The sequence below is a fragment of the Myotis yumanensis genome, unplaced genomic scaffold (genome assembly GCF_028538775.1).
Source record: "Myotis yumanensis isolate MYYU_CA2020_CCGP unplaced genomic scaffold, mMyoYum1.0.hap1 SCAF_4, whole genome shotgun sequence".
Taxonomy (NCBI): domain Eukaryota; kingdom Metazoa; phylum Chordata; class Mammalia; order Chiroptera; family Vespertilionidae; genus Myotis; species Myotis yumanensis.
Genome location: NW_027223755.1, coordinates 109,664,851 through 109,692,454, shown reverse-complemented (window position 1 = coordinate 109,692,454; position 27,604 = coordinate 109,664,851). Strand labels below are relative to the sequence as shown.

The window sequence follows — 27,604 nt, the reverse complement described above, 5'->3', positions numbered from 1 at the left end:
CTTCTACCCCTGGGGAGAGGCGTGATTGAGCTTAGCTTCCCAGAGCTGGGAGGTGGGGGGGTCGTCCCTTTCTGAAGCCTGGCCCCCTGATGATGAGGAAGGCCTGGAGAGGCAGTGAGAAAGTATTTGCTTCTGCCTTTAAAAAATAGCCTTTTACTTCGGATTATTTTTAGATTTCAGAAAAGTTACAAAGTTAATACAGAGGGTTCTTGTACGCCTGTCGCAGTTCCCCCTGATGCCAGTCTCGTGACTGGGACACATTTGCTCCTGCTCTTCAGTAGGATAATTAGAAGTCCTTTGAGAATGCATATTCTATTTGGATCTTAATAATAACAACAATGAAATGATAATAAAAGCAGGGGGAGTAGTGGAGGTTAACAGTGAAGGTAGTACTCTGTACAGAGGCACTGTTCTGAGCCTTTTCCACACCTGTAGTAACTTATTTGACCCTTTTAGCATCCTGGGAGATATAGGCACTATTGTAGCAGTGCCCATTTTACAGATGGAGAAGCTGAGGCAGAGCCATATAAGCGGAGAGGTAGTACAGCTATCTTCTAGCCCAGGGGTGGGCAAACTTTTTGACTCGAGGGCCACAATGGGTTCTTAACTGGACTGGGGGCCGGAACAAAAGCATGGATGGAGTGTTTGTGTGAACTAATATAAATTCAAAGTAAACATCATTACATAAAAGGGTACGGTCTTTTTCTTTTTTAGTTTTATTCATTTCAAACGGGCCGCATCCGGCCTGCGGGCCGTAGTTTGCCCACGGCTGTTCTAGCCAGTACTTGAAACCCAGGTTGTCTGGCAGATTCTCACTCTTCACTGGTACTTTTGCCTGATAACAAGACGAGCCGTCTCTTGGTGACGACGTGCTCAGGACCTGGGCTCAAAGTATTATTTCTGCCTCCGCCCCTGCTCAGAGGGCTGTGGTGAAGAGCCCTGGTGGTGTTGGCGCGCTTAGAGTAAAAATACGTGGCCCCGAGATTTTGTGAGTAGGGGAAGGATGAGGAGCTTAGCGTGTGTGTGTGTGTGTGTGTGTGTGTGTGTGTGTGTGTGTGTGAGAGAGAGAGAGAGAGAGAGAGAGAGAGAGAGAGGTGGGCCAGGAGAGGTGACGATCCGCTGGTTCCATCCAGGTTCTTTCCATGTCTGCCTGGCCAGGCCACTCTGTAAGCCTGGGATGGCCTCCACTTCTTTCTCAAAGCTTGGTCAGAACCCGAACAGCGAGAAGGCCTTCATTTTGAGAGTTAAAAACAAAACGTTAGCACTGCAGCTAATGACAAGCGTGTGCCTGGAAGAGGTGAAGCCGCTTCTGCCCTCGGCCTTGCGGGGGCGGGGGGGGGGGGGGCGGGGGGGTCGGGGAGGGGCGGGGCGGGGGGCGCTCAGCATACACACAGAGTTTGCGGTCCGGCTTTTGGACGGGCGGAGAGCACTGGCCGGGCAGCAGTGTAAGGTGCTTGGGTTGGGGATCACCTTGAACTCATTTTCCACCTTGGTCTTTGCAGCCTTCGGTCCCCCTGCCTGGAATACTTGTCAAAGCCCAGTTCTTGCTCTTGGTCTGAGCTTACCCGTCACCTCCTCAGACAGGCCTTCACTGGCATCCTGTCTAAACCCCCTCCTGGGTGTTTCCAGGCCATGAGCTTCATGAGGGGGGTCTGTCTGTCCTGTTCACAGCCTGATCCTCCAGTGCCTAGAACGGCACCAGGCGCACAGTAGGCCCTTATTCAGTATTTGTGGAAGACATGAACCAGTGGGCTATTTCCAGTCCTGACTGAGTCTTCTAGAACGCAGCTCTGTGTACCATGAGCTTGTCTGTTTCGTGTGCAGGTGGGTTCCCTCAGGAAGCCTAAGCTGCACGAGGCAGGGGTGTGTCTCCCTTGTTCACCCCCAATGCCTGGCCAGGGGTGAGGGGTGTGGACTCTGGGGCCAGACTGGCTGGGTTCAAGTCCCAGGTCTTGTAATTATCAGCTGTGTGATCTTTATTAGTTACTGAGCCTCTCTGTGCCTCGGTTTCCATATACACTGAGTGGCCACATTCTTATGACCACCCCATCAGTACTTTGTTGGGCCACCTTTTGCCTTCAATATTGTGGCGATTCTTCTTGGCATTGACTCCACGAGATGTTGAAAGGTGATGCCAGGAATCTGACACATGCCTATCCAGTTCTGTGAGATTTGATGGTCGTGGAACCAGCTGCCTGATGGCTCTTTTAACTTCGTCCCACAAATGCTCCATTGGATTGAGATCTGGTGATTGTGGGGGCCCCCTAAGCAAGGTAAAGTCTCCCTCATGTTCTTGAAACCACTCCTGCATATATGAGCACCATGGCATGGCGCATTGTCTTGTTGGGAGAAGCCATCTCCATTGGGATACGCCATCAACATGATAGGATGAACCTGATCAGCAATGATACTTAGGTATGTTGTGTTACTCAGACGTTGTTCCACACGAATTAAAGGGCCCAAGCCATGCCAGGAAAACATGCCCCAAACCATAACACTGCCCCCACCAGCTTGAAGGGTTGTACTCATGCATGTGGGGTGCATGCTTTCATGCTGTTTCCGCCAAATTCTCACTCTGCCATCTGCATGATGCAACTGGAAACATGATTCATCAGACCACATGACTTTTTTCCAATGCTCGACTGTCCAATCCTTGTGTTCCTGTGCTTGGGTAACTGTCGTGGTAAACAACCTGCTTCCCTATTTATAATGGTCTGGCCCTCTAGCAACTTCAGTGTGAAATTATAGCTAATTTGCCTACAAACGTCAGGTGGTCATAATAATCTGGCCACTCAGTGTGTGTGTATATCTATATCATCTATATCTATATCTATATCTATATCTATATCTATATCTATATCTATATCTATCTATAAAAGGGATAATAGCATCTGTCTCATGGGGTTGTTGAGATAATTAAATAAATCAATCCTGGTTAAAATGCTTAGAAGAGGGCCTGGGATATGGTAAAGCATTTCCTAAATATCAGTTATTGTTAGTGCTCAGCAAGTATTGCAGACATAAAGGTTGGAGGATCTTTACCCAAAATGCACTTTCCCTCTCGGAGGTGCAAAATCTCCATAAGCGGGAGGTGAGGGCAGGTGGAGCTGCTCTGAGAAACCCGAGACCCTAATCCAGGCATTTAATTCTCTCTGTTTTCTCAGGAAAGGCAGCTCCCAGCGTGCCCGGTGCTGCTTGCCTCTGCTTTTGGCGTTTCTCTCTTTGCACTGGACCTGCTAGAAGCCGTCCACCGCTGGGGATCTTGCTGTGGGTGTGGGGCAGGGCATTTCCCTTCAGAGAAGCTGTGGCCTGGACCTGGCCAGGAATCGCAGCTTGGGGATTGGGCCTGGGGTCCTAGGAATTTCTTCTTGTCATTCGTGTCAGTTTTAAAAATAGTAATAAAGGCAATACATACACCTGCTGATAATTCCAGACAGTGCAACACTCGCCACATGCCGTCGGTGAAAGGGGTCTCTTTCCATCCCCCTCCTGCTCCCCCAGAGAGGGGGTCCAGGTCACAGGGCGCCCAGAGAAAACTGAAGTTAGCGAAGAACAAACATATTGCAACATTATCTCCTGTGTATGAAATCCAGATTTACGGGGTGTCCTATATTTCTATTTGCCAAATTTGACAACCCAGAGCCTCCCCTGTGATGAGTTTCCTGTGAATTTCCCAGCTGGGGCCACCGACGCACATTGGAACAGACCTACTCCTGGCGGAGTCCTGGCACCTAGAGCAGTGCCTGGCACAGTGCGGGGCCTAATAAATACTGGTGGGCTGAATGGCTGAAAATGCCCCCACCCATTTTTCTGAGCACATTGGGAATGTATTATGTAATACCATGTATTTCCCCGCTTTTCCTTTTGATAAGGTCTCATGGGGATCGATCCGCACAGCTGCCTCAATTATTTCTGAGAGTGTCGGGGTCTCCCCTGGCAGGATCACTATTTAACCATTCCTCCGGCGGTGGGCACTGGCCTTGCTGAGTCTTCTGCTATTACAAACAGTACAGCAACGGGCAGCGTGGTGGTGGCAGTGCCGTGTGGGCTCGGACCCACGTGCGGGGAGGGGAGGGACGTGGACCGGCCAGGGCACAGGCTCCGCTGTGCGTGTGGCTGCGGCTGCTGCACTGCTCTCCACAGCGGGGCTCTTTGTATGTCTCTCTGTGAACTCTCATCTTTTGCCTATTTTTAAAATGTTCTTATTGATTTTAACAGGTTTTTATCTGCTAAAGAACAGATCTTTTAGCTGTCATATGTTTTCTGTATAATATAATCGTATATAAAATTGTTTTTTTTTTAGCATTGAAAAATTGGTTTATGGAATCTTTTACTCTGTAGATATTTGAGTGTTCCTAGTCAAACTTATGAACCTTTCTTTCATGCATCCTACATCTCATGGCTGCTTAGAAAGGCCCCGCTCGATGGGATTATAGAGCAATTCTCCCATATTTTCTTTCACTACTTTAACTTTTTTTTTTCCTGCACTTAAGTCCTTAATCCATCTGGAATTTATTTTGGTTTTAGGAAGGGGGTGAGGATCTAGCTTGATTTTCTACCAGATGGCCAGCCAGTTGTCCCAATACCATTTATTGAATAATCCATCGCTTCCCACAGAATTGAAATGCCGCCTTTATCATATATTAAACTGTGGAGGAGTGATTCTCTACTCATTTTCTGGGAGCCTCCAGGGCCAGCTGGGCAGCAAGGACTTTGTGGGGTTCAGCTGAGTAGAGGCACAGGCCCCGACCTCAAGAGGGACATGGGTCCATGTCCCCATGATTCTCCAGCAAGAAATACTGTGTGCAGGGGGAGTGGGCGGCCTGGGTGGGAAAGGGGTGGGGAAGGGCTGGGGAAGGGGCCGGGCGTTCCCAGTGCTGGAGGGTTCAGTTAGAGGGGGATTTCTCAGCTCTGGCACTACTGATATTTGGGCCGGATAAGTCTTTCTTGGGGGCTGTCCCGTGTGTTTTAGGGTGTTTATCAACACGCTTGGCCTCCACCCACCAGATGCCCGTATCAGCGCTCGCCCGTATTGTGAGAACCAGCGCTTTGTCCAGACACGGCTGACATGTCCCAGGGTCTCAGCTTCGCAGGCGGCTGGGGAGGGCCTGATGCCTGCACGGAGGCCTTTCCTTGTTCCCAGGTCCCGTCACCCACAGCATCACGGGCTGCAGACACGGAGGAGCCAGGAGGGAAGTGCCTGTCTATCTCAGAGACCAGAGACCCCGGCTCTGAGTGTGGGGTGTGCTGGGGAGGGTGGGAGTCAGTCAGAGGAACAGGAGTTTCCACCAGGCCCTGCAGAGAAGCTTCAAAACCTCCCTTAGTCCCGGCCCAGGCATTCCCCGCCCGCCATGCCCAGCCCAGGAGCAGTGACTCCTGAGGTGGCGGTTTTGTGATTTAAGGGGTCAGTTTATTGTCTCCTTTCTTGCAGGCATAAAGGGGTCCGTGGGCTTGTGTTTGGGGGCAGCACAGAAGTATGGGTGTGGAGGTGAATCTGGAGAAGAAAGTGCAGTGGGTGGAACCATGGGGCTGGGAGAGGGAGGAGACAGTGGCCCCGGCTGAGGTTTGGGCAGTGTCTGCAGATGAAGCTGTCACACGGCTGGGATTACTGGGGACCCCGGCGAGGAGGCGCCATGGCTGCTGAGTGGCCTGGGGTGGGGAGGAGTGACTGGAAGAAGGGCCCTTTGGGAAGGTGTCTTAATGGGTGGAGTGGGGTTTTGTAGGCTGGGCAGAGATGTAGGGAGGACTGATTGCTGGCGGAAGAACCACTTTGGTGCAGATGTGGCTGGAGCACAGGCAGTGGCCGTGAGGGAGGCAGGGAGCCAGGACTGAGAAGCACCTCCGCGGCCCGGCCAAGGGGCTGAGCCTTCCCTTAACTTCACCACACCCGTCACCTGCTCAGCACAGAAGAGCCATGGCAGAGCGGCGCCCAGGGGGCAGTGCAAATGGCTCGGTGCCCCGCCTGGGGCCACCCCCACCCCTGACCACCTCTGTGAGCCCTTCTGTTTCTCCTGCGTGTCATCAGCATGCCCTCCTCACACCCACTAGAATACACGCCCCGAGGGCAGGGCTTCCTTGTGGTTTGTGCACAGTGCCCAGAACAGTGCCTGGCACACAGTGGGCACTCTTCTTGGGCAGTGGTTGGCAAACTGTGGCTCGGCAAACCACGGCTCGTGAGTAACATGTGGCTCTTTGGCCCCTTGAGTGTGGCTCTTCCACAAAATACCGACGTCTGTGCATGGGCCACTAAGTTTCAATCGCACTGTACGTGCGCACCCACACGTGGTATTTTGTGGAAGAGCCACACTCGAGGGGCCAAAGAGCCCCATGTGGCTCGCGAGCCGCAGTTTGCTGACCACGGTTCTTGGGGAATGAACAGATCCAGACTAACGTCACTGCCTATTGCCTTCCAGGTTCATGATCCACTTTCTGTGTCAGTAGACACCTTTCCGTGGCACACTGTTCTGTGCCGCTAGGCCACGTGCCCCTGAGAGTCCTCTCACAGTCTCTAGCTCAGCCTCCTAGTCAGCCAGGCTGCGAGAGCAGCAGACCGCAGCCTGGGCAGCTTAGACAACACATCGTTCCTCACAGTCCCGGAGGCTGAAGCCTGAGATCCGGTGCCAGCTCGCGAGGGCTCTCTCCCCGTGTTCTCACAGGGCGGGGGGCAGAGAGGGAGGAGACAGGCTCTGCGGGGCCTCGGAAGGGCATGCTCCTGGTCATGCTCTGCCTCCTCGTGCAGCCACACTGGGGATTCACTCCAATATGAATTCGGGCCAACACAGACATGCAGTTTGTAGAACAAGGACTGCTGGGGAGGAGTGTGGGGGGCACTGCTCCCCCCTGAGGTGCTTGCCTCAGGCACTTCCTGGTGTGTGGGGTCAGTGCCACCGTCCTCATACCTGCCCCTCCGTGCCTCCCACTGTCTCTGCCAGCCACAGGCCACACCCTGGTTGTGACAGATCGATGGCCCGGCCTGATGCAGTCAAGCACATTGGTGGGCACACAGTGGGCACCACGCAAACATCAGTTTCATCCTTGAGAGCAAAGTCTGCCAGAGTGCCAGTGGGTTAGGGCGCGGAGCAAGCTCCTTAGGCCTGGCCTGGCCAGCGTTAGGTCTCAGTGGACTGTCCCCTTCTGTTCTCTCCAGATTCTTCTGATGAGCTAAGGGGAAGCCCTCTCGGACTGGTGTGTTTGTTAGTTGGTTGGTGCAAAGTTAATGAGTTGGCATTACTAGTTAATGCTCTCTAACACCCCAACCCCCACCCTAACTGAGAGAGAGCCCAGCTCAGGGCCTTGGGCAGGCAATGAGGTCAAGCCAGAGTGAACAAATTTTATTTTATTTTATTTTATTTTATTTTTTGTGTTTATGTTTATGGTTGACTGCTAGTTACACTAAGAGATGCTGGTTTTTCATTCCATTAAAAATAGTTTATTATTGCCCTAGCCGGTTTGGCTCAGTGGTTGAGCGTTGACCTATGAACCAGGAGGTCACGGTTATATTCCCGGTCAGGGCACATGCCTGGGTTGTGGGTTTGATCTCCAGTGTGGGGCATGCAGGAGGCAGCTGGTCAGTGATTCTCTCTCATCATTGATGTTTCTATCTCTCTCCCCCTCTCCCTGCATCGCTTAAGTCAATAAAAATATATTTAAAAAGTAAGTCATTTTAAAGAAAAACATTAATGGTATTGCAAATGGTGTGTGGATGTGGCGGATTTCACGCAGGTGGTGTACATGATGGAAGAGCAGGCGCTCTGCCTGGACAAGGCCCCTCCGCGGTGCGTCCCACCGCCTGTTCGGGCTTACGTCCTTCTCCTTCCTGCAGCCTCAGTGCAGCCAAGCTGACCTCCCCATTGTCCCCAGAGCTCCCCTTTCTCAAAGGAGATGTGCTCCTCTCCCTCAGTCCCCGAGGATCCCCTGGAATCGGCAGTGTTAACCCTTCATTGCAGCGTCCTCTCTGTCTCACTGATGGCTTTGTTGGTGAATCAGTCCCCTCCACTATGGCGCTGAAAGGCAGGGTCTGTATTTGACAGCACAGCCTGGCTCGATAGGTGTTCAGCAGGCATTTGCTGCATCTACCGACCTTCCTCGGAGCCTCCCCCGGGCCTGGAGCCGCCCCAGCGTCCTTGCTTGCTGTGCTCTTGGTTTGTGGTTCACTCTCCAGTGAACTTACTTCCAGCTGTTTGGTCGTATTAGCCAGACATCTTCATGTCCCAGGAGGACAGAGGGCGGGGCCAGTGTTAGATAAGCTTTTGTGATTGCAAGTAGCAGAAACCAACTCAAGTCAGCTAAAGCCAGAGGAGGCTCTAGGCAGAGAATGCAGGCAATTGCTTGGGGCCAAGGGAAGGTTGGTCTGGCCGAAGGAGGAGAAGAGAACCGGGAGTTGGAAGACGGCCGGGATCTCCATCCCATCTCTCCTTCTCCTTGTCTATACCCATTAGTCTTGCCTCTGCGCACACCTGCTTTCTTTGTTTTTCTACATATGATGGAAGGTGACCTCCCATACCTGCCTAGTGTTCATCCCTTAGCGTCAGCCTGCATTCTAAAGTCCGTGAAAGAATCCAATGGCCTCAGCTTAGATCTGGTGGCCAATGATCTGGAGCAAGGGGTGGGATCACAGGGCACCAGGATTGGGGGGGTGGGCAGGGAGGCAGCCCAGGGGGGGACCAGTGGTGTGGTTACTGAGGCAGACCGGGAGCCATGAACCTGCGCCTCCTCCCCGAGGCTCCAGGGAAGTCGTCCGCGAGTGGGAAAAGAGCATGATGTGACGGAAACAGTCACCCACAGACTTGCTCACCCTGCCAGCTCTTTACAGACAGCGTAGGAGAGGGAGAGTAGCATCTGCTCCATTGTGGGGAAGGAAGCGCCTCCCTTCCTGGCTCCTCCGTGGCCTTCATCTCACCATTCCTGCCCAGGTGGTGGTGGCTTTGGGCGCTGTGCAATAGAAAGGACTCTGCTCCCTGCTCCTGGGGCTATGCCACTCCCCGGGTTTCTTAGTTCAGGTTGTGTCCCCTTTGTTTGTGTCACGTGCTGGGGGGCCGAGGATGGCCCAGTCTCTGCTCTTGGCTTGGGGGTGAGGATGCTCCCCAGAATGTGGAACTGTTCTCAAGCCTTTAAGCCTCAGTTACTTAATGTGCACGGTGGGACAGGCGTAGCTACTACTGGCATTTGGGGATTTGACATTTGTGGTTACCCAGAAGATCCTTGGCACGAGGTCAGAGGCCACTGTTTTCAAGGTCTGATTTGAATTGGACGCTTGGTAAGATTTGGGAGGAGCAGAGGGTGTTGTGGCCACGATGTGGGCTCTGGGGTCAAGATACTCCCCCTTAGCTGGGTGACCTTGGGCAAGATATCTCTCTATGCCTCATTTCTTAAATTTAATTAAAAGTATATATAGATGTGTATATTTGCATTCAGTATTTTATATTCGTTTCAGGTGTCCTGCATAGAGGTTAGACAATGATACACTTTACAAAGGGTCCCCCTGATATTTCCAGTCCCCATCTGGGCCCACACGTAGTTATTACAACATTATTGACTATATGCCCCATGCTGTGCATTACATCCTGTGAATATGTCTCAATTTCTTTACCCAGAAATGGGGACCATAGTAGGACCTGGACTTAAATGAGTTAAGACAGAGCCTTTAGAAGAGTGAGCCCTCAATGCATGCTGCCCCAGCCTTCTCCCGGGTGGCCTGCAGCCTCTTGGGAAGGGAGCAGCCTGCTGTGCCCTTGCCCCTGTGGCCCAGTCCACCTCTGCAGTGCCCCCTGGGTGCTGCCCGCCAGGCCGAAACTTGGGGCATGCATGCTCCTCCAGAACCATGTAGCGGGGCAGGTTGGGGCCAGGCAGGTATGTGGGGTCCTGGCTGCTTCCCTTGTCTGTAACTCTACACGGCTAATGAGAGCCATGGAGCCCTGTGGGTGGCCCTTCTCTGGCTGCGATGTGATTTGGGCCTGTTTTGTGCTGGAAAATGGCAGATTCCCTTGGCGGCCTCCTTTCCTGTCCTGTTCTGCCCTTGTGGTGCCCCTCGCCGCATGAGCCCCAGCCTCTGGGGTCCCCGTGAACTCCTGCAGTTTTAATGACTACACAGCCCTGTGTACAGGACTGAAATGCAAGCCTGGTGCCTATTTGATGCTGAGATTGACAGCCCTGCCTTTCAAAATCCTGCCTCCCTCTCTCTGCATCTGGCGGGCCTCCTGCGGTCTTCCCAGACAACACCTTCAGGGGAGGGCCAGGGCTCGGACTACCGCCTTGCCTGCGAGGGAGTGGAGCGTATGGGACAGAAGGCGAAGGTGGAGTCTTCATATTTTTAATTGAAAAATGTTTAAGTGCAAATTGGTAGTTACGAAATAGTCACGGGATGTGAAGTACAGCACCGGGAGTACAGGCAGTGAGATTGCAATGACTGTACGTGCCAGGTGGCCCTACGCTTACTTGGTGGCCACTTCGTAAGGCCTGTAAGCGCCTGATCACTATGCTGTACACCCGAGCCTAATGTAATATTGTGTCAACTGTAATCGAAAAACACATTTTAAAAGAGATGTTTAAAATTTTCTAAATGCTTGCCTATCACAGAACCATTAGAAAATGAAGATAAACCTAGAGAAAATAAAAGCCACCCACAATTCCACTACTCAGGAAGAAGCTAAGCATTAACATTTGGGTTGATTCTTGATTTTAATCAACATTGATAGGCACGTTAAGTTAAAATTAGAAACCAGAATTAAAGTGCATTGTTCTGAAACCTGCTCATCCTTAACGGGTGGTGAACACGCAGGGCAGGAGATGCAGGCGAGGGGCGTGTCAGACCCTGTGTCCTGTCCTCTGAGCTCTCAATTTAATTTCCGATAGTTGTGTACACCCACTGGTTCAAAATTAAAAGGCACAAAGGGTTTACCTTGAGAAGTCTCTTCTGCCTTGACTGCACTTCTCTTCCCACAGGCAGCCACTGTCACCAGGCTCATGTGTACATGCGTCATGGACACCGTGTTTCCAGACCCCACACACATTCCAGCCTTAGCTTACCTTGCCTTTTGCACTTAGCAATACACCTTGGGGCTTGTTCCATGTCAGCACATGAAGAACATCTGTTTTAATGACTGTGCCGTGGTCCCTGACACATGGTCCCTGACACATGGTCCTTGACACTCGGTCCCTGACACGGCATCTCTGGTGCATTTTTAAAATTGCACTGTGCTGACTATAAGCCATTTTTGCTGTGGTTTTGTCCAAGCTCTCGGTCCCTATGGCCTGGCCAGGCGCCGCTAAAGAAAGGCTGCCGCTCAGGGACCAGGAGGGACCACGGGGCCAGGTCACCAATGGGATTGGCCTGGACAGATTTGAGTGACAAAGAGCAGAGCCTGGGAGCCGCTTGCCAGGTGACGGTCACTGGCAAAAGGCCATTTGTGGCTTATCTGCAGTGTCCAGATGGACGACATCATAAACAGAGCCGCTGACCTTCACTTATGCCAGGGTGAGAGCGCGTTTCAGACGCCCAGTGGAGGGATCAGTTGTTTCTTCACACTCGGGCACGAGGTCGAAGGGTCTCAAAGGGTAAGTGATCTCTTCAAGCCGGTTCAGAGCGAGAAGGAATTCCGTGTCCTTGGGAACATCCACCTGCCTCCGACTTGAAGCTGCGATGCAGTAACAAAGGCGCTTCGCTGCTGGCTCCTTAGTGCTTCCCGGGGGCTGGAGTGACTGCCCGAGGGTCTTGGCCAGGGCAAGGGACCAGGCCCGAGTTGTACAGTGAGAGGAGTGTACAGGGTCTCAGTGAGTGGGTTTGTCAAGAAGGGCGGCGGAACCCCCCAACGCTGAGGGGTGATGTGGACACGTGAGGGAGCGGTGTGGCCTCTAAACCACAGGGGCGATTTGACTTGGGGCGGGGTTTCCCACGCTGGGAGGGCTGGGAGGAGGCCCACAGCGTAGGGAGGAAACCGATGGTGCTGATGGGGAAGCTGCGAGGCTTTCTGTGAAAACCCAGGAAGTGGGTTCTGGGTCCACTAGGAGAGCCCCACTTTATACCCTCCCCCCCTAAATTTCAGGCACCTCCACAAGTTCCCACTGCTGAGTAGTCTCAGGCAGGAATACAGACTCATTCTTTATTGTGCTGCTTGTTTGGTGAGGGATGGGATGAAACAGATCCCAACCAAACTTCACATGAAGCAATTAAAAGTCACAGTCTTAAATAACTATGGGACTGAATAGGACTCAACACTACAGCGGCGGAGAGGCTAAAGCAAAGAAAACGCGAGTTCAGTGAAGGAGCCTGCATGGCTGGCGGACGTGCTCGTGTGCCTGGTTGTTCCATTCGGCCCGGCCTTCTGCATTGGGCTTTCCAGGCGGTGTTTTGAAGGTGAAGCATTCATGTTGTTGTTCACGTTCACACGTGTTTGTTCACAATGTTATGTCCTATATCATCCATCGGGTATATTTGTCAGCCTCAGTCACAGTGTGGTGTGAGGGGTGTGTGTTGTGAGGACACACAGGGAAAGCTGTCTCCGAAAGAAGCTGTGGCTCTTCACTTTGAGAATGTTTCCTAGGATACATCCACGCCAAATCGGATGAGGTCACTTACACAGCACATCTGGGAAGGACTGAGGAAGCTGCTCCGAATATCGAGGCTCCTGGTGGGACAGGCATGGGAGAATCTGGAACTAACATCTTCAGGCCTCCTGGAGTCTGAAACAGATGCTGGATAGAGTTCCTGAGTGTGTTTTCATGATCTCTGCCATGTAACCAGATATCTATATATTTCAAAATGGAGGGTATTTGATCAGTTTCTCTTTTTACATGAAAGCAACATGCATCATTGCAGAAATAAGAAAATAGGAGCATGCAGGTTGGTGCAGCCACTGTGGAAAACAGTGTGGCGTTTCCTAAAAAAATTGAAAATGGAACTGCCATTTGACCCAGCGCTTCTACTTCGGGGACTATATCCTAAGAATCCCAACTCACCGATCAGAAAGAATATACACACCCCTATGTTGATTACAGTGTTATTTATGATAGCCAAGATCTGGAAACAGCCATCAGTAGATGAGTGGATAAAAAAACGGTGGTACATTTACAGTACATAATGGAATACTACGAGGCTTTGAAAACGAAGGATCTCCTACCCTTTGCAATAGCATGGAGGGACCTGGAGAGTATCATGCTAAGTGAAATAAACCAGTCAGAGAAAGACAAATATCACATGATCTCACTTATATGTGGAATCTAATGAACAAAATAAACTGATGAACAAAATAAGTCCAGAGGCCTGGATGTCTGGAACAGACTGACAGATCTCAGAGGGGAGGTGGGGGAGGGACGGGAAGAGATTAACCGAAGAGCTTATATGCATCTATCTATGCATGGCCCATGGAGAGGGCGGGTGAGGGCAGGCGCTGGGTGGAGGTGGGCAAAGGAGGGGAAAATGGGGGACATCTGTAATAGTGTCAATAAAAAAAAAAAAAGAAAATCGGATAAAGCAAAAAGAAAAAAAAAAGGCAGGGAAGCGGGTAGGTGAGCCAGAACTTGTAGAGAAGGTGCCATTAAGGACTCGGGCTCCTTTGTTCTTCCTGCTCCACCAGTCTTAGCAGGCGGGTGATTTTTTCCCCTTATGGTCACAGAATGGCTGCAGAACCTCCACGCATTTACTCTATATTCCAGGCCTGGAGAATGTGGAGTGGCCAGAACGCTTCCTTGCAAGGCTTTGCCTGCTTTGCTTGAGGAGGGACAGTGATACTCTTCCCAGGGAATCCGTCTGTGTCTTTATTGGCTGGGCTGGGAATTAGAATATTTTTCATGTGGGAACATTGAACAACAATGTAAGAAGGAAAGGGAGAGGGATGGCTGGTGTGTGTGCAACTTACAGATCTGCCACAAAAGGACCCCCGTCTTGGTCTTCACCAATTTGTCTCCTTCATAGCATTTTCGACACATTGTAGTTTAATAATAATTATTAATTCTTATCAGACAAAATGTATTAGTTTTTGTCTGTTTTCTCCACCAGGCAGGGACCGTGTCTTATTTGTCACAGGGGTAGTAAGTGCTGTGGAGGGAATGACTGTGCAGAGGCTTCCTGTGTCCTGCTCCTTGCAGTGGAATATGTTTGCTTTCTCCAGTGTTAGCCATTGAAATGGGTTTTGCCAGAATTCGGGCATTTCTCTTTTCACCATTTTCAGTCTCTGACTAAAGGAGACGGAAAAGTTGAGATCTCTAAAAATGAGCTCTGACAGCTTAGATTCCCAGAAGTGGTTGGGGATGGAGGGTGTTGGGACAGAGGGGAGCAGCCTTATCTCCCGGCTGCCCTTCATCAGCCTCCTGTAAGCCATCCCTCTCTCTCTGCCCTGGAAGTCCACGGCTGCTGGAGCAGCCAGCCCCGTGTGATGTTTCTTAGCTGTGCCTCTGCTGCACGCAGCATCCCTCCTCCACCCCGTGTGCAGTGTGTGGCGGCTACAGGCACGCCCACGGGATTTTTGTCCCTCAGTCAGAGGCTCGTTGGATTAGCAATTGGCTCCCAACAACTTGTGTGCAACCCATGCACAGGGGCTTGAATCGCGCTCTCCCAGGTCCTTTCTGGGCCGGACCATTTTATCATAAAGAAAGAACACTTACTGACTTACATGATTATTTTAAATTGTGGGAAGATACATGTAACATAAAATTTACCACCTTCACCATTTCTGAGTGTGCACTCAGGAGCGTTAAGTGCATTCACGCAACTGTGCGACCCATCTCCAGAACTGTTTGTCTTGCAAAACTGAAACTGTCCTCACTCATTAAGGACTCCCCATTCCCCCCTCCCCTCAGCCCCTGCAGCCACGATTCTAATTTCTGTCTCTGTGATTTTGACTATTCCAGGTGCATCATAAGTATTCCTATTTGTGTGTCTGGCTTATTTCACTGAGCATCCTGTCTGTGAGGGTCACCCGCGTTGTAGCGTGTGTCAGGATTCACTTCCTTTTAAGACTGCACACGGTTCTGTGGTATGGACACGCCACATCTTGTTTCTCCATTTATCCAGTGATGGATACTTGGGTTGCTCCTGAAACCTTTTGGCTATTGTGGATAAAGCCGCTATGAACATGGGTGTACACATATCTTTTCAAGTCTACTTTTAATTCTTTGGATAGATACCCAGAAGTGGAATTGCTGGATCATATGGCAGCTCTACTTTTAAGGTTTTGAGGGATCTCCATACTGGTTTCCGTAGTGGCTGCATTCCAGCCCGTGGTCTATACGGGCTCCAGTTTCCCCAGGTCCTCATCAACGCTCCATATCTTCTGTTTTGTTGTTGGTAGCCGTCTCAGTGCGGGTGGGGCCGTGTCTCATGGTGGCTTTGGTTTGCATTCCCATGCTGGGGAGTAATGCTGAGCATCTTTCCATGTGCTTACTGGCCGTTTGTGTACCATCTCTGGAGAAATGACTGTTCAAGTCCATTTCCGTGAATTGCATTATCACGTCCGTATTGATTCAGGCAAGTCGACTGGAATAAGCTCTGGCATTTAGACTGATTTGTGGTATTCTGCAAATAAATTGTGCCCCCAAATAACCTCGCCCTTTCTGGAGGCAGGCAGTGCGAGCACAGCTCCGAAGATAACTTTCTTTAGAAAAGGAAATTCATAGCAGTATCATGCATCTTCCTCGTTTGACACTAATGGAGCAATTTAATGTAATTTCAGAGGGAAGCAGAGCTGCTGGAAAGGCTTGTGCGACGAGGGGAGGTCAGCAGCTCCCCTGGCAGGCTGCGTGTGGGGGCGGAGTGGGGGAGACAGCCCAGGGCAAGCCCCCTACCCCCCCAGGGCTTGGGGCAGAGCCGGGGAGGGGCTGGCGGAAGGGGAAGGCGTCCTCAGGATTCCTGCAGGAACTGGAAGTGTCCTGCTCCAGCCCACAGACTCCATTGCCTGCGAGGTCCCCGACCGGAGGCAGTGTGCTCAGGCAGCATCGCAGTTAAGAAAACCACTCTTAGAGCCTCTCCGAGTCTCAGTTTTCTCATCTTTCAAATGGAGACATTAGTAGGACCCACCTCACAGGGGGTGCAGTGGGGTTTAAATGAGAAAGGCAGGGAAAATGCTGGCCCCCAGGGCAGCGGTCTCCAACCTTTAGGACCTCGCAGATCACCAGTGGTATGCGGACCACCGATTGGCGACCCCTGCCATAGGGAGTGACTCAGTGGCTCTTAAGGTGCTGGAGACTTGGTCTTTGTCCTGGAGAGTCACTGGCCTCACGAGAAGACAGCTTGGTCTCTACAAAACTGCAGTGCAAAGTGGGGAGGAACGAGGCTGAGATGTGATGTGCCCTCGTATTATGAGAATGGTCGGAAAGAAACCATTTGTTCGGGACCAGAACTCCTGGGCGGTTCTGGCATCATGCCCAAGGGGAAGGCATGTGAGCGGGATCTTGCAGACTCGTGGACTCCAGTGAGCGGAGGCTTAGGGGACAGCGAGTGCCCGGCTGTTCGTGGCTAATGACCGACTGAGGTGTTGGGTGCTGTGGCACATGGAACACTATTGGGAGATCATAGAAACATTGAAATCCAATGTTCAAAGAAGACATTGGCTGATTAAAATGATATTTTTCGCCCTGGCAGGTGTGGCTAAGTTGGTTGAACATCGTCCTGTACACCAAAGGATCCCTGATTTGATCCCTGGTCAGGGCGCATAGAGGAGGCAACTGATCAATGTCTCTCTCTCTCTCAAATAAAATCTAAAAAACATTAAAATGCCATTTTCACATTTATGTGTGGACACATATGTAAGGTAAAAGGATTGTAAACCCAAATCCTGAAGGATCCAGGCAGGAGACCTACATGAGTGACGTGGGCTGCGTGTAGAGCGTGGACCTGGAGTGCCGGTGCCGTGTCAAAAGGGGCACCTAATAGTGAGCTCTGCTTTGGGGGAACCCAAGCTCAGGGCTGCTGGCTCTTCTAGTTTTTCAAGAGAAGCCAGGAATCTGGATTTTATGTAAAAATTTCATTTTTTAAAGGAAGACATGTTGTGGGCCAAACACAAGAGGCCTGTGGAAGACCAGCACCTGTAATCCCGCATCTACGCTCTGCTAGGGTTTTTGAAAGGATCAGACAAGCTGTGCTTAGGAGAGGTACTTAGCTGGGAAGGTGCGATGACGCCTTCCGTTGAGTCGGGATTGCAGGCCTCACGGGACTGTGCCGGCATTCCAGCACGGTCTCCACACGGCAGGCGGCTCTGACAGCACAGTTCAGAAAGAACACCAGCAGCCCCCCTTCTCGTGGTGTTTTAGGCCCCCCCCCCCCCCCGCCCACTTCTACCCCCACAGCCCAGTGCTGCGCCATGTTGATGATCAGGAGATGGGGTGGGCTTTAAGGTATGGCTGCCTCCATTGGCTAACATCCAGAGCACAGCCCTTACGTTAGGTAGCCGGCATAGGCAGGCATGCTTTAGATTTGCACAAACCTGATCTTCTAGTATCTGCCTGCTCTTTAGAGTAATACACTTTTCCCTCCTAGCTACCTATGCCCTTTAATGCTGAGGGTGTCTAGCTAATGCTGACATTTGAATCCTAAATCTCAGGGTGGGATGGAACCTTCAGATTTATTCCTTCCAACTACCCTGTGTATGAGGCAGGAATCGTGGTTACACATGACAGAAAACTCAAAAGTAGCTTAATTCAGAGGGGATTTTATTGCTTCATTTAACCAGAAAGTCCAAGGGTCACTGCCTCTCGATATAGCTGGATGCAGGGGCCCATTGTGCTACCAGGGACAGTTTCTCTCCTCTCTACCTCCCTCTGGGCTCCATTCTCAGATAAAAGAGCCTCCCTTCCCAATGGCGAGCTGGCTGTGGAGGCTCCACCCACATTTCTTTCCTCTGCCTTCAAGTTCAAGTGAGGTAGAGCGCCTACACCTCTGTGCTGACTCTCACTGGGGCAAATGGCTGCCAGGCCAGTGAGAAGCAGTGCTCTGAGGGGCAGTGCATTCTTGGAGTTCAGGATGGAGGTGTATGGGCCGAGAGTGGGAGGGATAGTTCTTCAGAAGGCTCTGTGGTACTGCTACTAAAATAAGGTTAAGCAAGCACACTGGGTCCCGCCCAGTGCTCGAATCCCCTTCCAGCGACCACTGGTGGTGCCCAGTGTTAGCTGCTGGCACCCGGCTCTCAGAGCGGAAGCCTGCACAGCTCTAGTGGCGACAGAGTCTCTCCTGGTGTTGAGCTGTGTGGCATCTCTGTAGAGCCTGGCGTTATTTCTGGTCTTAGCCATGATCAGCACAGTTTGGCTCGAATGGGGAGGGGAGGGGTTGCTCATTGTGGTCACAAAAGAGACCCGGCCAACAGGCTCTCTGACTCGAAGCTGCTTCCCTTGGCAGGTCTTGTAGTGGCTCTCGAAGCTCTCCCTGGAGTCTCCCTGGACGGTTCCATCCCCGCCAACACACAGCACTAGCCAAGCAGGTTGCACTGCCACACTGAACTGCAAAGGGGCGGCGGGCCCCTTGCTGCCCCTGCTGGGACGGAGGGAGCGTCTGCCTTGGTGCCCCTCTTGGGGACCCACTCGGATTCCTGTGGTGCCGGTTAATGTTTCAGCACCAGACACAGACTGCATGCTCACCTTCGTTTCGTTGCTTCCTAATAGACACGATACCTCTAGATCCTGATTCTAAAGCCGAAGGCTCCGCTCGCCCAGCAGTTGCCTGCCACCCGCTCCTGGGTTAGGGTTTGGCTGCTTCAGAGGCAGGCTGTTGGCGTGGCCTCTTTCCTTGGACCCTTTGTAAGCCAGTAGATACGGCCTCCCAGGTCAACGTCTGACCCTCGGTTAGTGCGTTTTGGGTGGAGTTATTTAACCCTTTTCACTGGCCTCAAATCCCAGGCACTCAATGGAGGAAGAAAGGAGGTTGGGAGATGGGGCGCAGGGGAATGAACAGAATGGGGAAGCTTTGAAATTGTCCTTTTTTGGGCTATTTCTCCTATAAAACCTCCGCCAGGGCGCCTTCCATCAGGGCCCCGCCTTTCGCCTGGGAATGTCTCAGTGGATGCCACCGGGAGGAGGCATCACTTCCCTTTCACGCCCACGGGGCTTCTCCGGCCACCGGGCATCTCAGGCCGGGGCACCCACTCCTTTTCCAAGGTTGGCCCTTTCCTTGAAAAGAGAGCGCCTATTCCCACAGCTTTAATAGAAGCCGAGGACCCTGTTCTTGCCACTGTTTCGTCAGCCCTGCAGTGCGACCCCAGCATCCTTCCCTGAGATGTCCTGTCTCTCTCCCAAGTGGGGAGACTTTTTAAGAACTGAAATAAAGGCTCTCAGCCTGCCAGGCAGCTCCCCGTCTTCAGATTATTGCCCTGTAGGATTATTTTAATCAAGAGTTCACAAAAGCCTTGATGTATACACAGTCATTGATTTATTTATCAATTGCAGTATTGATTGAATGCCTGCTGCGCCAGGTGGGGGTGGGGGTATCCAACAGTGAACATGATTGGCCATTACAAAAGCGTTGTCTAGTGAATACCACGGAGCAGGAAGTAGGCGAGGGCTGACAGTGCCACGCACCGTGAACGCGGTAGTGCGGGATCCGAGGCTGGCAGAGTTGGGCGCCTAATCAAGGCATCAGGAAGCCTTCGAGGACTAAATGATTTTGAAGCCCAGCCTCAGAGCTGATAGGTTTTGCTAAGTAAAGGAGGGTGGGGGAAGAGGGAGAAGGTGGTTCCAGGCAGAGGGAATGGCGTATGCAAAGGCATAGGAGGACTGAGGAACCACTCGTGTTTGTCTTGCTGCCACAGTGTCTGTGATGATATATTTACGGGGTGGAGGGGGGGTGTGGTTAGGTAAAGGAAGGCAGGACCCCTAGCATAAATGGTTCATGCGTCCAATTCAAGAGCAGACTTTTTTCTAGGGTCCAGATGCCTTTTCTAATAGAGTGTTACTGACGAGATTGGCCTCTAGAAATACGCTGGCTGCAGTTGGAAATGGGTTTCCAGCTGGCCAGGCTGGAGGAGGGCCTTGGGTTGGGAGGCGTGTGGGAATCTGCGATTGGAGGCCGCCTGGGTTGTAGGGAGGAGGGAGAGGTGCGGTGTATGGGAGAGGTGTTTGGGGAGAGCTGTTGAGAGAGCTTGGGGCCTGAGAGTGGGGAGTGTGGTCGAGGGAGGAGTCAGGGTTGGCTCCTTCAGGCTCTGGCGTGGGGACGAGGTGGGATGGTGGTGCCTTTCCCAGAGTTGGGGACCATGGGAAGAGGACCGTGCTTTGAGGACATCCTGAGTTTCCCCTTGATGTTCAAGCACAGACCGGTTGGCATGCGGATATCCAGGCCTGGGACTCAGGGTAGAGACCTGGGACTCGGTTATTGAGTATCAGTGTACTTGTCGCCACGGGAGTCCCTGAGCTTTCCACAAAGTCTCGCAGACTCTGGTGCGAACGGAGGCGGCCCCAGACAGGGACACGGGCTTTGGGAATATTGTTGAAATGTGTAGAAGTGAAAGCAAACGTTGAGCAAGAGCTTGTGCAAGGCGCTGTGGAGCGTGGGGCCCTCAGGTGACGCAGGCGGGCCCTGTCAGGAAGTGACCACTCCAGGGGCCGAGAAACTGCCTACCGAGCCCGTCCTGTGACAGAGCCGGTGCTGAGGGCTGGGGCAAGGTCGTCTGGAAAACACACCTCCAAGGGGGGCTGAGGGCTTCCAGAGAGGGTGACTTTTAACCTGGAATAGTAGCCTCAGGACACGATTTCCATGTGTCATCTGGCCTGGCATTGGATGTTGGTTACGTAGTAGTTGCTCTTTTCTCATAAGCAAGACCAAGAAGGTGACTTGCGTTTTGAGTATTTAAGGATCTTCTGTCAGATGCGGCTGGAGGTTCAGAGGAGGACAGAGGGTGGGAGGGTGCTGCCTGGAGGGTGGCCCAGGAGAGAAGTGGGGAGGACTGTCTTCAGGAAAAGTGAGTCCTTCCCCGTGGCAGGCATCACCGTGGCTTAAAGGCACTTGTGGGAATCGCAGTAGAAAAGAGCAGGGAGGGTTTAACGCCACGCTGCAGAGTTGGGGCCCTCTGTGGAGGCACAGGGACTCATGGAGTAATTAGAAACTAGAGGCTGATGTGGCCTCCAAGCTACTGGCTAAAAGTCCAAACTTTTTTAACCTCACCTGAGGATTTGTTTTTATTTATTTATTTATTTTTTTTTTATTTTTATTTTTTATTTTTTATTTTTTTATAATTTTTATTTCTTAAAGTATTACAAAGAGTATTACATATGTCTCCTTTTTCCCCCCCATGACATTCCCCCGGCCCCTACCCCCCGCCACCCCCCGCCCCGTGTCTTGTGTCCATTGGTTAATCTTATATGCATGCATATAAGTCCTTCAGTTGGTCTCTTAATCCCCCCCCAACCCTCCCCAGGCTCCCCATTGTAGTTTAACATTCTGTTCCATGTTGCTCTGCTTCTGTATCTACACCTGTTCATCAGTCCATACTGGTCCCCTTTATTTGTCCCAACCTCACTGGAGTAGTCTCAACCTCACCAGGGCCGTCTGAGTCTCACCAGGGCCGTTTCAACCTCACCGGGGTCGTCCCTACCTCACGGGGGCCGTTTCAACCTCACCGGGGTCGTCCCTACCACACCAGGGCCGTTTCAACCTGACTGGGGTTGTCCCTCCCACACCGGGGCTGTTTCATCCTGACCGGGGTTGTCCCTACCACACCGGGGCCGTTTCGACCTGACTGGGGTCGTCGCTACCTCACGGGGGCCGTTTCAACCTGACCGGGGTTGTCCCTACCACGCTGGGGCCGTTTCGACCTGACTGGGGTTGTCCCTACCACACCGGGGCTGTTTCAACCTGACCGGAGTTGTCCCTACCACGCCGGGGCCGTTTCGACCTGACTGGGGTCGTCCCTACCTCACGGGGGCTGTTTCAACCTCGCCGGGGTCGTCCCTACCTCACGGGGGCCGTTTCAACCTGACTGGGGTTGTCCCTACCACGCCGGGGCCGTTTCGACCTGACTGGGGTCGTCCCTACCTCACGGGGGCCGTTTCAACCTCACCGGGGTTGTCCCTACCACACCGGGGCTGTTTCAACCTGACCGGAGTTGTCCCTACCACACCGGGGCCGTTTCGACCTGACTGGGGTCGTCCCTACCTCACGGGGGCCGTTTCAACCTGACCGGGGTTGTCCCTACCACGCCGGGGCCGTTTCGACCTGACTGGGGTCGTCCCTACCTCACGGGGGCTGTTTCAACCTCACCGGGGTCGTCCCTACCACACCGGGGCCGTTTCGACCTGACTGGGGTCGTCCCTACCTCACGGGGGCCGTTTCAACCTCACCGGGGTCGTCCCTACCTCACGGGGGCCGTTTCAACCTGACCGGGGTTGTCCCTACCACGCCGGGGCCGTTTCGACCTGACTGGGGTCGTCCCTACCTCACGGGGGCCGTTTCAACCTCACCGGGGTTGTCCCTACCACACCGGGGCTGTTTCAACCTGACCGGAGTTGTCCCTACCACACCGGGGCTGTTTCGACCTGACTGGGGTCGTCCCTACCTCACGGGGGCCGTTTCAACCTGACCGGGGTTGTCCCTACCACGCCGGGGCCGTTTCGACCTGACTGGGGTCGTCCCTACCTCGCGGGGGCTGTTTCAACCTCACCGGGGTCGTCCCTACCTCACGGGGGCCGTTTCAACCTGACCGGGGTTGTCCCTACCACGCCGGGGCCGTTTCGACCTGACTGGGGTCGTCCCTACCTCACGGGGGCTGTTTCAACCTCACCGGGGTCGTCCCTACCACACCGGGGCCGTTTCGACCTGACTGGGGTCGTCCCTACCTCACGGGGGCCGTTTCAACCTCACCGGGGTCGTCCCTACCTCACGGGGGCCGTTTCAACCTGACCGGGGTCGTCCCTACCACGCCGGGGCCGTTTCGACCTGACTGGGGTCGTCCCTACCTCACGGGGGCTGTTTCAACCTCACCGGGGTCGTCCCTACCACACCGGGGCCGTTTCGACCTGACTGGGGTCGTCCCTACCTCACGGGGGCTGTTTCAACCTCACCGGGGTCGTCCCTACCACACCGGGGCCGTTTCGACCTGACTGGGGTCGTCCCTACCTCACGGGGGCCGTTTCAACCTCACCGGGGTTGTCCCTACCACACCGGGGCTGTTTCAACCTGACCGGGGTTGTCCCTACCACACCGGGGCCGTTTCGACCTGACTGGGGTCGTCCCTACCTCACGGGGGCTGTTTCAACCTCACCGGGGTCGTCCCTACCACACCGGGGCCGTTTCGACCTGACTGGGGTCGTCCCTACCTCACGGGGGCCGTTTCAACCTCACCGGGGTTGTCCCTACCACACCGGGGCTGTTTCAACCTGACCGGGGTTGTCCCTACCACACCGGGGCCGTTTCAACCTGACCGGGGTTGTCCCTACCACGCCGGGGCCGTTTCGACCTGACTGGGGTCGTCCCTACCTCACGGGGGCCGTTTCGACCTCACCGGGGTTGTCCCTACCACACCGGGGCTGTTTCAACCTGACCGGGGTTGTCCCTACCACACCGGGGCCGTTTCAACCTGACCGGGGTTGTCCCTACCACGCCGGGGCCGTTTCGACCTGACTGGGGTCGTCCCTACCTCACGGGGGCTGTTTCAACCTCACCGGGGTCGTCCCTACCTCACGGGGGCCGTTTCAACCTGACTGGGGTTGTCCCTACCACGCCGGGGCCGTTTCGACCTGACTGGGGTCGTCCCTACCACACCGGGGCCGTTTCGACCTGACCGGGGTCGTCCCTACCACACCGGGACCGTTTCGACCTCACCGGGGCCATCCCAGCCTTACCGGGGAAACAGGAAGTTTGGCCCTCTGTCCCCTGCCGGCGGCTCCCCACTAGACAAAATCTCCAGGTATTCCTGGTGGTTGCACATCCAGCGCTCCTGCCCTCCACCAAGTGCACAGATTGCTTGTCTGCTGTCCCGCAGCGCCCCACCAGAGACTGGGACCAGTGGGCATGTTTGTGCGCTTGCTGGTACAGCAGTTCCACAGTGCCGGCCCAGTCAGGCCCAGCCCTGGCCGGCCCCGGACCCGACTCTGCCCCCCGATTGCGTCCCTCCCAGATGTAAGGAGCTGAAATCTGCAGCCTGCTGGGATGGGCTCTGTACTTGGTGCTTCAGCACATCCTACTCAGTCTCTATGCGCTTCTTTCTATGCGAGGAGTTGAAATCTGCAGTTTGTTGGGTTGGGCTCTGTACTTGGTGTCACATCTTACTCAGTCTCAATGTTCTTTCTCTCCTTCCAGTTGTAGAGCTTCCACTGGGCCAAGTTTCCCATGGTTCTGTATGATAGGTGTTTGTCTGATATTTGGTAGTTTCGATGTTGTTGTGCGAGGTAGCACGCACAGGTCTCTTCCTTATGCCGCCATCCTGGTTCTCCTGGGTCTGCTTCTTGAGTGTGTCTCTCATGGCTGCGAGCAGTTGAAGTCTGCAATTTGTTGGGATAGGCTGCAAAAGCGCAGGTGGGTCTTTTTGTGCACCTGGCACAGCTTGGATGGGGATGTAAATTGATTAAGGCTGAGACTCAGGGAGTCGCCATGGCGGAGCAAATAGCACTGGCTGAGTCTCCGCGGCCCCTTGACTCTCTGCCAGGGCTTTGTGTCCCCCAGTGCCGGCGAGCAGCTGTGCAACAGAGTCTCCCTCGCTTTCTGATGGCTGCAAGGCCGTGCTGCCTCTCCCCGTAGGGTCTGGTGCTTCATGATCCCGCCTGAACCAGCTCAGTGGATTTGAAAGTTTGCAGAAGAAAAGGCGCTTCTACTTGTGGGTCTGGCCCAGCCCAGATGGGAATGTAAATTGCGTAGGGCGGGATCACAGGGAGTCGCCGGGGCGGAGACTCAGTGGCCCCTTGCCTATCCAGGACACCAGGACTTTGCGTCCCCCAATGCCGGCGAGCAGCCCAGCGCCAGAGCCTCCCTCGCTTCCTGACTGCTGGAAGGCCGTGCCGTCTCTCGCCTTGGGGCCTGGGGCCTCAGAGACCCGCCTGAACCAGCTCAGTGGATTTGAGAGTTTGTAAAAGCACAGTCATTCCCTCTTGTGCCTCTGGCACAGCCCTGAGGGTAGGGCGGGGTCACAGGGAGTCACCAGCATGGATGAAATAGCGATGGCGGCGTCTCCGCGCCCCTCGCCTCCCCGGGACACCAGGACTTCTTGTCCCTCGGTGCCGGCGAGCAGCCGCGTATCAGAGCTTCCCTCGCTCTCCGACCACTGCAAGGCCGTGGCCGCCTCTCCCTGTGGGATCTGAGGCCTCAGAGACCCACCCCGAGCAAGCCCAGAGGATTCGAGGGTTCGTAAAAAACCGAGAATCCATTTGCAGCCCGCGTGGCGTGTGACTGCGTACCTCTGGTTTTGGTGCCTCCGTAGCTCCCACTCGGTCTCACTGCGCTTCTTTCTTTTCCTCCAGTTGTAGATCTCCCACTGGGCCAACTTCCCCATGGTTCTGAGTGGCGGTTGTTTACTTCATAGTTGATAGTTTCAATGATGCTGTGAGAGAGCAGCACACACAGGTCCGCTCCCTACGCCGCCATCTTGGTTCTCCGGATTTGTTTTTATTGATTTGAGAGGGAGAGAGAGAGAGAGAGAGAGAGAGAGAGAGAGAGAGAGAGGAGAGAGAGAAACATTGATTGGTTGCCTCCCACATGCACCCTGACTAGAGATCGAACCCACAACCTTTCGGTGTACGGGACGGTGCTCCAACCAACTGAACCACCCAGCCAGAGTTTAAAATGTGAGCTTTAGAACTGGGTTCAAACCTGGGGTTGGATTTAGGAATGAGAAACCTCACGGGGTTGTGAGGGATGAAGTAAGATAATGTACTGAAAGCACTGGGCAGTGTCTGGAATAGAAAATTCTCCAGTAAACGTTAACATAGTACTTTGTACATAATCAGACCTGCGAACACACGGAGACCCTTGTTTTGTCTTGACAACCTGTTCACTTGTGTAGCCTCAGAGCCTGGAATAGTGCCTGGCATATGGTAGATGCTCAATAAATATTTCTTGGCTAAAAAATGGATCACACCAGTTTCTTTTTGGAAAACACCTATTTTCGTCCAAAGGGAAAGCCACTTGGGTGCTTTCATAAAAACCTCATGGGGAAGGTGAGCTTCCCTTATGTTTTCCGAGAGGAGCGCTGACTGTTCTGCGAAGCAGGAGGCTTGGGGGTTCCCGAGGCCATCCTGAGGAGGCGGTGCGGAGGAGAGGACCCGCGTGGTGGAGGGGACAGTGTTCTGTGACATGTGACCCTCCCGTGGGGCCCCCGGAAACCTTCTGTGACATTTTGCATCAGCAATGATTCTCTCTGCCATCTGCTGTGGCGGAAGTGGGGTTTGTAGAGTCATGTGATTGGCACACCTCCTAGTAACTCTCCTTACGTGGGCAGGCAGCTGTCTGCCAGCCAGCTGGTGTCTTTTGGACGTGGGAAGCTTTCATCTGGGGGAAGACAGCAGCTTGAGGAACGACGGCAGGAAGTGTGGGTGGGGGTATGGATGGGTCCAGTCCTTCCGATCCCGAGGCTGCTGCCCTTTGTGTGATGGGCAGGTGTCCAGGTGGGCGCTTCTTTCCCACTTGAATTTGTGGAGTGGCTCCTTTGAAGAGCATTTCAACGACTTGTCTGCAGATTCTAGGGAAGAAGTGAAATTTGGTTTTCAGCCCCTGGTTTTCTAGATTTCTTCTTTCTAACTTGCTGTTGTTATGTCTCTAAATGAAAACATTTAGTGCTTAGTATGGGCCTCGTGAGTTGTTATGAATGAATGCATGCAAAGCTCATATGCAGCACTCAATACACATAAAACATTTGTGATTATCATTGGTTAGCTCCAAGTCCATTGAATTCCCACAACAGCGTCATGGGGTAGGTACCGTCACGGTGTCAGTATTAGAGACACACCTTGACTTATGGTTCTACCTTGGGCCGATGAACAGGAGCCTAGCCACATGAAGGCAGCTGAAGCTCACACAGTGAATGACCGGCTCAGGGTCATTCAGAAAGCAAAGGGGCAGAGGTGATTGCCATGGGAACCATTTCCAAGCATCAGTGCCCAAGGGTGGAGTTGAGGATTCTCGGTCAGCCATTGGCTGTTCCCCCATGACATTGGGAATGTCTGCTCAGAAAAGTAAAGAAAGCCATTATTTAAAAAGAAATTTATTGGAACATTTTTGGTGACACTGCTTAATAAAATTATATAGGATTCAGGTGTAAAATTCTATAATATGTCATCTGTATATTGTACTGTGTGTTCACCACTCGAAGTCAAGTCTCCTTCCATCACCATTTATCCCTCCTTTACCCTCTTCTACCTCCCCCCACCCCCTTCCCTCTGTGTAATCACCATACTGTTGTCTGTCTCATTGAGTGGTTTTGTGTGTTTTTTTTCTTAATCCCTTCACCTTTTTTACCCAGTTTCCCAACACCCTCCCCTCTGACAGCTGTCAGTCTGTTCTCTATAAGTCTGTTTTTATTTTTTGTTTGTTAGTTTATTTTGTTATTGGATTACACATTAAGTGAAATCATATGCTTGTCTTTCTCTGACTGGCTTAGGTCACTTAGCATAATACTCTCCAGGTTCCTCCATGCTGTCTCAAAAAGTAAGAGATCCTTCTTTTTTTACTGCTGCCTAGTATTCCATGGTGTAGATGTACCATAGG

The 27,604-nt window shown here is 52.9% G+C and overlaps 1 protein-coding gene across 2 annotated transcripts in view; it reads left to right on the top strand.

Annotated features, from left to right (window-relative positions):
* PRKCB (protein kinase C beta) overlaps positions 1-27,604 on the top strand; it is a 290,571-nt gene that overhangs the window by 62,094 nt on the left and 200,873 nt on the right. The window lies entirely within an intron of this gene.